Consider the following 15,561-nt stretch of genomic DNA (forward strand, 5'->3'; position numbering starts at 1 on the left):
GGGAGGGGAGAACCAATCAGATCTATTAGAGAGGTATGTGGAGTTATACAGATACACACATGGGGGAGGGATGGGGAGGGTATACTGTAGGGAGGGGAGAGCCAATCAGATCTATGAGAGAGGTATGTGGTGTTATACAGATACACACATGGGGGCTGGATGGGGGGGTTTACTGTAGGGAGTTGAGAGCCAATCAGATTTTTGAGAGGGGTATGTGGTGTTATACAGATACACACATGGGGGGAGGGATGGGGAGGGTATACTGTAGGGAGGAGAGAGCCAATCAGATCTATGAGAGGGGTATGTGGTGTTATACAGATACACACATGGGGGGAGGGATGGGGAGGGTATACTGTAGGGAGTTGAGAGCCAATCAGATCTATGAGAGAGGTATGTGGAGTTATACAGATACACACATGGGGGGAGGGATGGGGAGGGTATACTGTAGGGAGGGGAGAGCCAATCAGATCTATGAGTGAGGTATGTGGTGTTATACAGACACACACATGGGGGAGGGATGGGGAGGGTATACTGTAGGGAGGGGAGAACCAATCAGATCTATTAGAGAGGTATGTGGAGTTATACAGATACACACATGGGGGGAGGGAATACTGTAGGGAGGGGAGAGCCAATCAGATCTATGAGAGGGGTATGTGGTGTTATACAGATACCCACATGGGGGCGGGATGGGGAGGGTATACTGTAGGGATGGGAGAGCCAATCAGATCTATTATAGAGGTATGTGGTGTTATACAGATACATACATGGGGGAGGGATGGGGAGGGTATACTGTAGGGAGGGGAGAGCCAATCAGATCTATTAGAGAGGTATGTGGAGTTATACAGATACACACATGGGGTGAGGGAATACTGTAGGGAGGGGAGAGCCAATCAGATCTATGAGAGAGGTATGTGGAGTTATACAGATACCCACATGGGGGAGGGATGGGGAGGGTATACTGTAGGGAGGGGAGAGCCAATCAGATCTATTAGAGAGGTATGTGGTGTTATACATATACACACATGGGGGGAGGGATGGGGAGGGTATACTGTAGGGAGGGGAGATCCAATCAGATCTATGAGAGAGGTATGTGGAGTTATACAGATACATACATGGGGGAGGGATGGGGAGGGTATACTGTTGGGAGGGCAGAGCCAATCAGATCTATGAGAGAGGTATGTGGAGTTATACAGATACAAACATGGGTGAGGGATGGAGAGGGTATACTGTAGGGAGGGCAGAGCCAATCAGATCTATGAGAGGGGTATGTGGAGTTATACAGATACACACATGGGGGAGGGATGGGGAGGGTATACTGTAGGTAGCAGAGAACCAATCAGATCTATTAGAGAGGTATGTGGAGTTATACAGATACACACATGGGGGAGGGATGGGGAGGGTATACTGTAGGGAGGGGAGAACCAATCAGATCTATTAGAGAGGTATGTGGAGTTATACAGATACACACATGGGGGGAGGGATGGGGAGGGTATACTGTAGGGAGGGGAGAGCCAATCAGATCTATGAGAGAGGTATGTGGTGTTATACAGATACACACATGGGGGCTGGATGGGGGGGTATACTGTAGGGAGTTGAGAGCCAATCAGATTTTTGAGAGGGGTATGTGATGTTATACAGATACACACATGGGGGGAGGGATGGGGAGGGTATACTGTAGGGAGGAGAGAGCCAATCAGATCTATGAGAGGGGTATGTGGTGTTATACAGATACACACATGGGGGGAGGGATGGGGAGGGTATACTGTAGGGAGTTGAGAGCCAATCAGATCTATGAGAGAGGTATGTGGAGTTATACAGATACACACATGGGGGGAGGGATGGGGAGGGTATACTGTAGGGAGGGGAAAGCCAATCAGATCTATGAGTGAGGTATGTGGTGTTATACAGATACACACATGGGGGAGGGATGGGGAGGGTATACTGTAGGGAGGGGAGAACCAATCAGATCTATTAGAGAGGTATGTGGAGTTATACAGATACACACATGGGGGGAGGGAATACTGTAGGGAGGGGAGAGCCAATCAGATCTTTGAGAGGGGTATGTGGTGTTATACAGATACCCACATGGGGGAGGGATGGGGAGGGTATACTGTAGGGATGGGAGAGCCAATCAGATCTATTATAGAGGTATGTGGTGTTATACAGATACATACATGGGGGAGGGATGGGGAGGGTATACTGTAGGGAGGGGAGAACCAATCAGATCTATTAGAGAGGTATGTGGAGTTATACAGATAAACACATGGGGGGAGGGAATACTGTAGGGAGGGGAGAGCCAATCAGATCTATGAGAGAGGTATGTGGTGTTATACAGAAGCACACATGGGGGGAGGGATGGGGAGGGTATACTGTAGGGAGGGGAGAACCAATCAGATCTATGAGAGAGCTATGTGGTGTTATACAGATACACACATGGGGGAGGGATGAGGAGGGTATAGTGTAGGGAGGGCAGAGCCAATCAGATTTATGAGAGAGGTATGTGGAGTTATACAGATACACACATGGGTGAGGGATGGGGAGGGTATACTGTAGGGAGGGGAGAGCCAATCAGATCTATGAGAGGGGTATGTGGTGTTATACATATACACACATGGGGGGAGGGATGGGGAGGGTATACTGTAGGGAGGGGAGAGCCAATCAGATCTATGAGAGAGGTATGTGGAGTTATACAGATACACACATGGGTGAGGGATGGGGAGGGTATACTGTAGGGAGGGCAGAGCCAATCAGATCTATGAGAGAGGTATGTGGGGTTATACAGATACACACATGGGTGAGGGATGGAGAGGGTATACTGTAGGGAGGGCAGAGCCAATCAGATCTATGAGAGGGGTATGTGGAGTTATACAGATACACACATGGGGGGAGGGATTGGGAGGGTATACTGTAGGTAGCGGAGAACCAATCAGATCTATTAGAGAGGTATGTGGAGTTATACAGATACACACATGGGGGGAGGGATGGGGAGGGCATACTGTAGGGAGGGGAGAACCAATCAGATCTATTAGAGAGGTATGTGGAGTTATACAGATACACACATGGGGGTAGGGAATACTGTAGGGAGCGGAGAGCCAATCAGATCTATGAGAGAGGTATGTGGTGTTATACAGATACACACATGGGGGAGGGATGGGGAGGGTATACTGTAGGGAGGGGAGAGCCAATCAGATCTATGAGAGAGCTATGTGGTGTTATACAGATACACACATGGGGGAGGGATGGGGAGGGTATACTGTAGGGAGGGGAGAGCCAATCAGATCTATGAGAGAGGTATGTGGAGTTATACAGATACACACATGGGGGAGGGATGGGGAGGGTATACTGTAGGGAGGGGAGAACCAATCAGATCTATGAGAGAGGTATGTGGTGTTATACAGATACACACATGGGGGAGGGATGGGGAGGGTATACTGTAGGGAGGGGAGAGCCAATCAGATCTATGAGAGAGCTATGTGGTGTTATACAGATACACACATGGGGGAGGGATGGGGAGGGTATACTGTAGGGAGGGGAGAGCCAATCAGATCTATGAGAGAGGTATGTGGAGTTATACAGATACACACATGGGGGAGGGATGGGGAGGGTATACTGTAGGGAGGGGAGAACCAATCAGATCTATGAGAGAGGTATGTGGTGTTATACAGATACATACATGGGGGGAGGGATGGGGAGGGTATACTGTAGGGAGGGGAGAGCCAATCAGATCTATGAGAGAGGTATGTGGTGTTATACAGATACACACATGGGGGCTGGATGGGGGGGTATACTGTAGGGAGTTGAGAGCCAATCAGATCTATGAGAGGGGTATGTGGTGTTATACAGATACACACATGGGGGGAGGGATGGGGAGGGTATACTGTAGGGAGTTGAGAGCCAATCAGATCTATGAGAGAGGTATGTGGAGTTATACAGATACACACATGGGGGGAGGGATGGGGAGGGTATACTGTAGGGAGGAGAGAGCCAATCAGATCTATGAGAGGGGTATGTGGTGTTATACAGATACACACATGGGGGGAGGGATGGGGAGGGTATACTGTAGGGAGTTGAGAGCCAATCAGATCTATGAGAGAGGTATGTGGAGTTATACAGATACATACATGGGGGAGGGATGGGGAGGGTATACTGTTTGGAGGGGAGAGCCAATCAGATCTATGAGAGAGGTATGTGGAGTTATACAGATACACACATGGGTGAGGGATGGGGAGGGTATACTGTAGGGAGGGCAGAGCCAATCAGATCTATGAGAGAGGTATGTGGAGTTATACAGATACACACATGGGTGAGGGATGGAGAGGGTATACTGTAGGGAGTTGAGAGCCAATCAGATCTATGAGAGAGGTATGTGGTGTTATACAGAAGCACACATGGGGGGAGGGATGGGGAGGGTATACTGTAGGGAGGGGAGAGCCAATCAGATCTATGAGAGGGGTATGTGGTGTTATACATATACACACATGGGGGGAGGGATTGGGAGGGTATACTGTAGGTATCGGAGAACCAATCAGATCTATTAGAGAGGTATGTGGAGTTATACAGATACACACATGGGGGAGGGATGGGGAGGGTATACTGTAGGGAGGGGAGAACCAATCAGATCTATTAGAGAGGTATGTGGAGTTATACAGATACACACATGGGGGAGGGATGGGGAGGGTATACTGTAGGGAGGGGAGAGCCAATCAGATCTATGAGAGAGCTATGTGGTGTTATACAGATACACACATGGGGGAGGGATGGGGAGGGTATACTGTAGGGAGGGGAGAACCAATCAGATCTATGAGAGAGGTATGTGGTGTTATACAGATACATACATGGGGGGAGGGATGGGGAGGGTATACTGTAGGGAGGGGAGAACCAATCAGATCTATGAGAGAGGTATGTGGTGTTATACAGATACATACATGGGGGGAGGGATGGGGAGGGTATACTGTAGGGAGGGGAGAGCCAATCAGATCTATGAGAGAGGTATGTGGTGTTATAGAGATACACACATGGGGGCTGGATGGGGGGGTATACTGTAGGGAGTTGAGAGCCTATCAGATCTATGAGAGGGGTATGTGGAGTTATACAGATACACACATGGGGGGAGGGATGGGGAGGGTATACTGTAGGGAGTTGAGAGCCAATCAGATCTATAAGAGAGGTATGTGGAGTTATACAGATACACACATGGGGGGAGGGATGGGGAGGGTATACTGTAGGGAGGAGAGAGCCAATCAGATCTATGAGAGGGGTATGTGGTGTTATACAGATACACACATGGGGGGAGGGATGGGGAGGGTATACTGTAGGGAGTTGAGAGCCAATCAGATCTATGAGAGAGGTATGTGGAGTTATACAGATACACACATGGGGGGAGGGATGGGGAGGGTATACTGTAGGGAGGGGAGAGCCAATCAGATCTATGAGTGAGGTATGTGGTGTTATACATATACACACATGGGGGAGGGATGGGGAGGGTATACTGTAGGGAGGGGAGAACCAATCAGATCTATTAGAGAGGTATGTGGAGTTATACAGATACACACATGGGGGGAGGGAATACTGTAGGGAGGGGAGAGCCAATCAGATCTAGGAGAGAGGTATGTGGTGTTATACAGAAGCACACATGGGGGGAGGGATGGGGAGGGTATACTGTAGGGAGGGGAGAACCAATCAGATCTATGAGAGAGCTATGTGGTGTTATACAGATACATACATGGGGGAGGGATGGGGAGGGTATACTGTAGGGAGGGGAGAGCCAATCAGATCTATGAGAGAGCTATGTGGTGTTATACAGATACACACATGGGGGGAGGGATGGGGAGGGTATACTGTAGGGAGGGGAGAGCCAATCAGATCTATGAGAGAGCTATGTGGTGTTATACAGATACACACATGGGGGAGGGATGGGGAGGGTATACTGTAGGGAGGGGAGAGCCAATCAGATCTATGAGAGAGCTATGTGGTGTTATACAGATACACACATGGGGGAGGGATGGGGAGGGTATCCTGTAGGGAGGGGAGAACCAATCAGATCTATGAGAGAGCTATGTGGTGTTATACAGATACACACATTGGGGAGGGATGGGGAGGGTATACTGTAGGGAGGGGAGAGCCAATCAGATCTATGAGAGAGCTATGTGGTGTTATACAGATACACACATGGGGGAGGGATGGGGAGGGTATACTGTAGGGAGGGGAGAGCCAATCAGATCTATGAGAGAGGTATGTGGAGTTATACAGATACACACATGGGGCAGGGATGGGGAGGGTATACTGTAGGGAGGGGAGAACCAATCAGATCTATGAGAGAGGTATGTGGTGTTATACAGATACATACATGGGGGGAGGGATGGGGAGGGTATACTGTAGGGAGGGGAGAGCCAATCAGATCTATGAGAGAGGTATGTGGAGTTATACAGATACACACATGGGGGAGGGATGGGGAGGGTATACTGTAGGGAGGGGAGAACCAATCAGATCTATGAGAGAGGTATGTGGAGTTATACAGATACACACATGGGGGGAGGGATGGGGAGGGTATACTGTAGGGAGTTGAGAGCCAATCAGATCTATGAGAGAGGTATGTGGAGTTATACAGATACACACATGGGGGGAGGGATGGGGAGGGTATACTGTAGGGAGTTGAGAGCCAATCAGATCTATGAGAGAGGTATGTGGAGTTATACAGATACACACATGGGGGGAGGGATGGGGAGGGTATACTGTAGGGAGGGGAGAGCCAATCAGATCTATGAGAGGGGTATGTGGTGTTATACAGAAGCACACATGGGGGGAGGGATGGGGAGGGTATACTGTAGGGAGGGGAGAACCAATCAGATCTATGAGAGAGCTATGTGGTGTTATACAGATACACACATGGGGGAGGGATGAGGAGGGTATAGTGTAGGGAGGGCAGAGCCAATCAGATCTATGAGAGAGGTATGTGGAGTTATACAGATACATACATGGGGGAGGGATGGGGAGGGTATACTGTTTGGAGGGGAGAGCCAATCAGATCTATGAGAGAGGTATGTGGAGTTATACAGATACACACATGGGTGAGGGATGGGGAGGGTATACTGTAGGGAGGGCAGAGCCAATCAGATCTATGAGAGAGGTATGTGGAGTTATACAGATACACACATGGGTGAGGGATGGAGAGGGTATACTGTAGGGAGTTGAGAGCCAATCAGATCTATGAGAGAGGTATGTGGTGTTATACAGAAGCACACATGGGGGGAGGGATGGGGAGGGTATACTGTAGGGAGTTGAGAGCCAATCAGATCTATGAGAGAGGTATGTGGTGTTATACAGAAGCACACATGGGGGGAGGGATGGGGAGGGTATACTGTAGGGAGGGGAGAGCCAATCAGATCTATGAGAGGGGTATGTGGTGTTATACATATACACACATTGGGGGAGGGATGGGGAGGGTATACTGTAGGGAGGGGAGAGCCAATCAGATCTATGAGAGAGGTATGTGGAGTTATACAGATACATACATGGGGGAGGGATGGGGAGGGTATACTGTTTGGAGGGGAGAGCCAATCAGATCTATGAGAGAGGTATGTGGAGTTATACAGATACACACATGGGTGAGGGATGGGGAGGGTATACTGTAGGGAGGGCAGAGCCAATCAGATCTATGAGAGAGGTATGTGGAGTTATACAGATACACACATGGGTGAGGGATGGAGAGGGTATACTGTAGGGAGGGCAGAGCCAATCAGATCTATGAGAGGGGTATGTGGAGTTATACAGATACACACATGGGGGGAGGGATTGGGAGGGTATACTGTAGGTAGCGGAGAACCAATCAGATCTATTAGAGAGGTATGTGGAGTTATACAGATACATACATGGGGGAGGGATGGGGAGGGTATACTGTAGGGAGGGGAGAACCAATCAGATCTATTAGAGAGGTATGTGGAGTTATACAGATACACACATGGGGGGAGGGAATACTGTAGGGAGGGGAGAGCCAATCAGATCTATTAGAGAGGTATGTGGTGTTATACAGATACACACATGGGGGAGGGATGGGGGGGTATACTGTAGGGAGGGGAGAGCCAATCAGATCTATGAGAGAGCTATGTGGTGTTATACAGATACACACATGGGGGAGGGATGGGGAGGGTATACTGTAGGGAGGGGAGAGCCAATCAGATCTATGAGAGAGCTATGTGGTGTTATACAGATACACACATGGGGGAGGGATGGGGACGGTATACTGTAGGGAGGGGAGAACCAATCAGATCTATGAGAGAGGTATGTGGTGTTATACAGATACATACATGGGGGGACGGATGGGGATGGTATACTATAGGGAGGAGAGAACCAATCAGATCTATGAGAGAGGTATGTGGTGTTATACAGATACATACATGGGGGAGGGATGGGGAGGGTATACTGTAGGGAGGGGAGAGCCAATCAGATCTATGAGAGAGCTATGTGGTGTTATACAGATACACACATGGGGGGAGGGATGGGGAGGGTATACTGTAGGGAGGGGAGAGCCAATCAGATCTATGAGAGAGCTATGTGGTGTTATACAGATACACACATGGGGGAGGGATGGGGAGGGTATCCTGTAGGGAGGGGAGAACCAATCAGATCTATGAGAGAGCTATGTGGTGTTATACAGATACACACATTGGGGAGGGATGGGGAGGGTATACTGTAGGGAGGGGAGAGCCAATCAGATCTATGAGAGAGCTATGTGGTGTTATACAGATACACACATGGGGGAGGGATGGGGAGGGTATACTGTAGGGAAGGGAGAGCCAATCAGATCTATGAGAGAGGTATGTGGAGTTATACAGATACACACATGGGGGAGGGATGGGGAGGGTATACTGTAGGGAGGGGAGAACCAATCAGATCTATGAGAGAGGTATGTGGTGTTATACAGATACATACATGGGGGGAGGGATGGGGAGGGTATACTGTAGGGAGGGGAGAGCCAATCAGATCTATGAGAGAGGTATGTGGAGTTATACAGATACACACATGGGGGAGGGATGGGGAGGGTATACTGTAGGGAGGGGAGAACCAATCAGATCTATGAGAGAGGTATGTGGAGTTATACAGATACACACATGGGGGGAGGGATGGGGAGGGTATACTGTAGGGAGTTGAGAGCCAATCAGATCTATGAGAGAGGTATGTGGTGTTATACAGATACACACATGGGGGCTGGATGGGGGGGTATACTGTAGGGAGTTGAGAGCCAATCAGATCTATGAGAGGGGTATGTGGTGTTATACAGATACACACATGGGGGGAGGGATGGGGAGGGTATACTGTAGGGAGTTGAGAGCCAATCAGATCTATGAGAGAGGTATGTGGTGTTATACAGAAGCACACATGGGGGGAGGGATGGGGAGGGTATACTGTAGGGAGGGGAGAACCAATCAGATCTATGAGAGAGCTATGTGGTGTTATACAGATACACACATGGGGGAGGGATGAGGAGGGTATAGTGTAGGGAGGGCAGAGCCAATCAGATCTATGAGAGAGGTATGTGGAGTTATACAGATACATACATGGGGGAGGGATGGGGAGGGTATACTGTAGGGAGGGGAGAACCAATCAGATCTATGAGAGAGGTATGTGGAGTTATACAGATACACACATGGGTGAGGGATGGGGAGGGTATACTGTAGGGAGGGCAGAGCCAATCAGATCTATGAGAGAGGTATGTGGAGTTATACAGATACACACATGGGTGAGGGATGGAGAGGGTATACTGTAGGGAGTTGAGAGCCAATCAGATCTATGAGAGAGGTATGTGGTGTTATACAGAAGCACACATGGGGGGAGGGATGGGGAGGGTATACTGTAGGGAGGGGAGAGCCAATCAGATCTATGAGAGGGGTATGTGGTGTTATACATATACACACATTGGGGGAGGGATGGGGAGGGTATACTGTAGGGAGGGGAGAGCCAATCAGATCTATGAGAGAGGTATGTGGAGTTATACAGATACATACATGGGGGAGGGATGGGGAGGGTATACTGTTTGGAGGGGAGAGCCAATCAGATCTATGAGAGAGGTATGTGGAGTTATACAGATACACACATGGGTGAGGGATGGGGAGGGTATACTGTAGGGAGGGCAGAGCCAATCAGATCTATGAGAGAGGTATGTGGAGTTATACAGATACACACATGGGTGAGGGATGGAGAGGGTATACTGTAGGGAGGGCAGAGCCAATCAGATCTATGAGAGGGGTATGTGGAGTTATACAGATACACACATGGGGGGAGGGATTGGGAGGGTATACTGTAGGTAGCGGAGAACCAATCAGATCTATTAGAGAGGTATGTGGAGTTATACAGATACACACATGGGGGAGGGATGGGGAGGGTATACTGTAGGGAGGGCAGAGCCAATCAGATCTATGAGAGAGGTATGTGGAGTTATACAGATACCCACATGGGGGGAGGGATGGGGAGGGTATACTGTAGGGAGGGGAGAATCAATCAGATCTATTAGAGAGGTATGTGGAGTTATACAGATACACACATGGGGGGAGGGAATACTGTAGGGAGGGGAGAGCCAATCAGATCTATTAGAGAGGTATGTGGTGTTATACAGATACACACATGGGGGAGGGATGGGGAGGGTATACTGTAGGGAGGGGAGAGCCAATCAGATCTATGAGAGAGCTATGTGGTGTTATACAGATACACACATGGGGGAGGGATGGGGAGGGTATACTGTAGGGAGGGGAGAGCCAATCAGATCTATGAGAGAGCTATGTGGTGTTATACAGATACACACATGGGGGAGGGATGGGGAGGGTATACTGTAGGGAGGGGAGAACCAATCAGATCTATGAGAGAGGTATGTGGTGTTATACAGATACATACATGGGGGGAGGGATGGGGAGGGTATACTTTAGGGAGGGGAGAACCAATCAGATCTATGAGAGAGGTATGTGGTGTTATACAGATACATACATGGGGGGAGGGATGGGGAGGGTATACTGTAGGGAGGGGAGAGCCAATCAGATCTATGAGAGAGGTATGTGGTGTTATACAGATACACACATGGGGGCTGGATGGGGGGGTATACTGTAGGGAGTTGAGAGCCAATCAGATCTATGAGACGGGTATGTGGTGTTATACAGATACACACATGGGGGGAGGGATGGGGAGGGTATACTGTAGGGAGTTGAGAGCCAATCAGATCTATAAGAGAGGTATGTGGAGTTATACAGATACACACATGGGGGGAGGGATGGGGAGGGTATACTGTAGGGAGGAGAGAGCCAATCAGATCTATGAGAGGGGTATGTGGTGTTATACAGATACACACATGGGGGGAGGGATGGGGAGGGTATACTGTAGGGAGTTGAGAGCCAATCAGATCTATGAGAGAGGTATGTGGAGTTATACAGATACACACATGGGGGGAGGGATGGGGAGGGTATACTGTAGGGAGGGGAGAGCCAATCAGATCTATGAGTGAGGTATGTGGTGTTATACATATACACACATGGGGGAGGGATGGGGAGGGTATACTGTAGGGAGGGGAGAACCAATCAGATCTATTAGAGAGGTATGTGGAGTTATACAGATACACACATGGGGGGAGGGAATACTGTAGGGAGGGGAGAGCCAATCAGATCTTTGAGAGGGGTATGTGGTGTTATACAGATACCCACATGGGGGAGGGATGGGGAGGGTATACTGTAGGGATGGGAGAGCCAATCAGATCTATGAGAGAGGTATGTGGAGTTATACAGATACACACATGGGGGGAGGGATGGGGAGGGTATACTGTAGGGAGGGGAGAGCCAATCAGATCTATGAGTGAGGTATGTGGTGTTATACAGATACACACATGGGGGAGGGATGGGGAGGGTATACTGTAGGGAGGGGAGAGCCAATCAGATCTATGAGAGAGGTATGTGGTGTTATACAGATACACACATGGGGGCTGGATGGGGGGGTATACTGTAGGGAGTTGAGAGCCAATCAGATCTATGAGAGGGGTATGTGGTGTTATACAGATACACACATGGGGGGAGGGATGGGGAGGGTATACTGTAGGGAGTTGAGAGCCAATCAGATCTATGAGAGAGGTATGTGGAGTTATACAGATACACACATGGGGGGAGGGATGGGGAGGGTATACTGTAGGGAGGAGAGAGCCAATCAGATCTATGAGAGGGGTATGTGGTGTTATACAGATACACACATGGGGGGAGGGATTGGGAGGGTATACTGTAGGGAGTTGAGAGCCAATCAGATCTATGAGAGAGGTATGTGGTGTTATACAGAAGCACACATGGGGGGAGGGATGGGGAGGGTATACTGTAGGGAGGGGAGAACCAATCAGATCTATGAGAGAGCTATGTGGTGTTATACAGATACACACATGGGGGAGGGATGAGGAGGGTATAGTGTAGGGAGGGCAGAGCCAATCAGATCTATGAGGGAGGTATGTGGAGTTATACAGATACATACATGGGGGAGGGATGGGGAGGGTATACTGTTTGGAGGGGAGAGCCAATCAGATCTATGAGAGAGGTATGTGGAGTTATACAGATACACACATGGGTGAGGGATGGGGAGGGTATACTGTAGGGAGGGCAGAGCCAATCAGATCTATGAGAGAGGTATGTGGAGTTATACAGATACACACATGGGTGAGGGATGGAGAGGGTATACTGTAGGGAGTTGAGAGCCAATCAGATCTATGAGAGAGGTATGTGGTGTTATACAGAAGCACACATGGGGGGAGGGATGGGGAGGGTATACTGTAGGGAGGGGAGAGCCAATCAGATCTATGAGAGGGGTATGTGGTGTTATACATATACACACATGGGGGGAGGGATGGGGAGGGTATACTGTAGGGAGGGGAGAGCCAATCAGATCTATGAGAGAGGTATGTGGAGTTATACAGATACATACATGGGGGAGGGATGGGGAGGGTATACTGTTTGGAGGGGAGAGCCAATCAGATCTATGAGAGAGGTATGTGGAGTTATACAGATACACACATGGGTGAGGGATGGGGAGGGTATACTGTAGGGAGGGCAGAGCCAATCAGATCTATGAGAGAGGTATGTGGAGTTATACAGATACACACATGGGTGAGGGATGGAGAGGGTATACTGTAGGGAGGGCAGAGCCAATCAGATCTATGAGAGGGGTATGTGGAGTTATACAGATACACACATGGGGGGAGGGATTGGGAGGGTATACTGTAGGTAGCGGAGAACCAATCAGATCTATTAGAGAGGTATGTGGAGTTATACAGATACACACATGGGGGAGGGATGGGGAGGGTATACTGTAGGGAGGGGAGAACCAATCAGATCTATTAGAGAGGTATGTGGAGTTATACAGATACACACATGGGGGGAGGGAATACTGTAGGGAGGGGAGAGCCAATCAGATCTATTAGAGAGGTATGTGGTGTTATACAGATACACACATGGGGGAGGGATGGGGAGGGTATACTGTAGGGAGGGGAGAGCCAATCAGATCTATGAGAGAGCTTTGTGGTGTTATACAGATACACACATGGGGGAGGGATGGGGAGGGTATACTGTAGGGAGGGGAGAACCAATCAGATCTATGAGAGAGGTATGTGGTGTTATACAGATACATACATGGGGGGAGGGATGGGGAGGGTATACTGTAGGGAGGGGAGAACCAATCAGATCTATGAGAGAGGTATGTGGTGTTATACAGATACATACATGGGGGGAGGGATGGGTAGGGTATACTGTAGGGAGGGGAGAGCCAATCAGATCTATGAGAGAGGTATGTGGTGTTATACAGATACACACATGGGGGCTGGATGGGGGGGTATACTGTAGGGAGTTGAGAGCCAATCAGATCTATGAGAGGGGTATGTGGTGTTATACAGATACACACATGGGGGGAGGGATGGGGAGGGTATACTGTAGGGAGTTGAGAGCCAATCAGATCTATAAGAGAGGTATGTGGAGTTATACAGATACACACATGGGGGGAGGGATGGGGAGGGTATACTGTAGGGAGGAGAGAGCCAATCAGATCTATGAGAGGGGTATGTGGTGTTATACAGATACACACATGGGGAAGGGATGGGGAGGGTATACTGTAGGGAGGGGAGAGCCAATCAGATCTATGAGTGAGGTATGTGGTGTTATACAGATACATACATGGGGGAGGGATGGGGAGGGTATACTGTAGGGAGTTGAGAGCCAATCAGATCTATGAGAGAGGTATGTGGAGTTATACAGATACACACATGGGGGGAGGGATGGGGAGGGTATACTGTAGGGAGGGGAGAGCCAATCAGATCTATGAGTGAGGTATGTGGTGTTATACATATACACACATGGGGGAGGGATGGGGAGGGTATACTGTAGGGAGGGGAGAACCAATCAGATCTATTAGAGAGGTATGTGGAGTTATACAGATACACACATGGGGGGAGGGAATACTGTAGGGAGGGGAGAGCCAATCAGATCTTTGAGAGGGGTATGTGGTGTTATACAGATACCCACATGGGGGAGGGATGGGGAGGGTATACTGTAGGGATGGGAGAGCCAATCAGATCTATTATAGAGGTATGTGGTGTTATACAGATACATACATGGGGGAGGGATGGGGAGGGTATACTGTAGGGAGGGGAGAACCAATCAGATCTATTAGAGAGGTATGTGGAGTTATACAGATACACACATGGGGGGAGGGAATACTGTAGGGAGGGGAGAGCCAATCAGATCTATGAGAGAGGTATGTGGTGTTATACAGATACACACATGGGGGGAGGGATGGGGAGGGTATACTGTAGGGAGGGGAGAGCCAATCAGATCTATGAGAGAGGTATGTGGAGTTACACAGATACACACATGGGGGAGGGATGGGGAGGGTATACTGTAGGGAGGGGAGAACCAATCAGATCTATGAGAGAGGTATGTGGTGTTATACAGATACATACATGGGGGGAGGGATGGGGAGGGTATACTGTAGGGAGGGGAGAGCCAATCAGATCTATGAGAGAGGTATGTGGAGTTATACAGATACATACATGGGGGAGGGATGGGGAGGGTATACTGTAGGGAGGGGAGAACCAATCAGATCTATGAGAGAGGTATGTGGTGTTATACAGATACACACATGGGGGGAGGGATGGGGAGGGAATACTGTAGGGAGGGGAGAGCCAATCAGATCTATGAGAGGGGTATGTGGAGTTATACAGATACACACATGGGGGGAGGGATTGGGAGGGTATACTGTAGGTAGCAGAGAACCAATCAGATCTATTAGAGAGGTATGTGGAGTTATACAGATACACACATGGGGGAGGGATGGGGAGGGTATACTGTAGGGAGGGCAGAGCCAATCAGATCTATGAGAGGGGTATGTGGTGTTATACAGATACACACATGGGGGGAGGGATGGGGAGGGTATACTGTAGGGAGTTGAGAGCCAATCAGATCTATAAGAGAGGTATGTGGAGTTATACAGATACACACATGGGGGGAGGGATGGGGAGGGTATACTGTAGGTAGGAGAGAGCCAATCAGATCTATGAGAGGG

This window comes from Taudactylus pleione, unplaced genomic scaffold, assembly GCF_031769625.1.
Source record: "Taudactylus pleione unplaced genomic scaffold, aTauple2 ptg002122l, whole genome shotgun sequence".
NCBI lineage: Eukaryota > Metazoa > Chordata > Amphibia > Anura > Myobatrachidae > Taudactylus > Taudactylus pleione.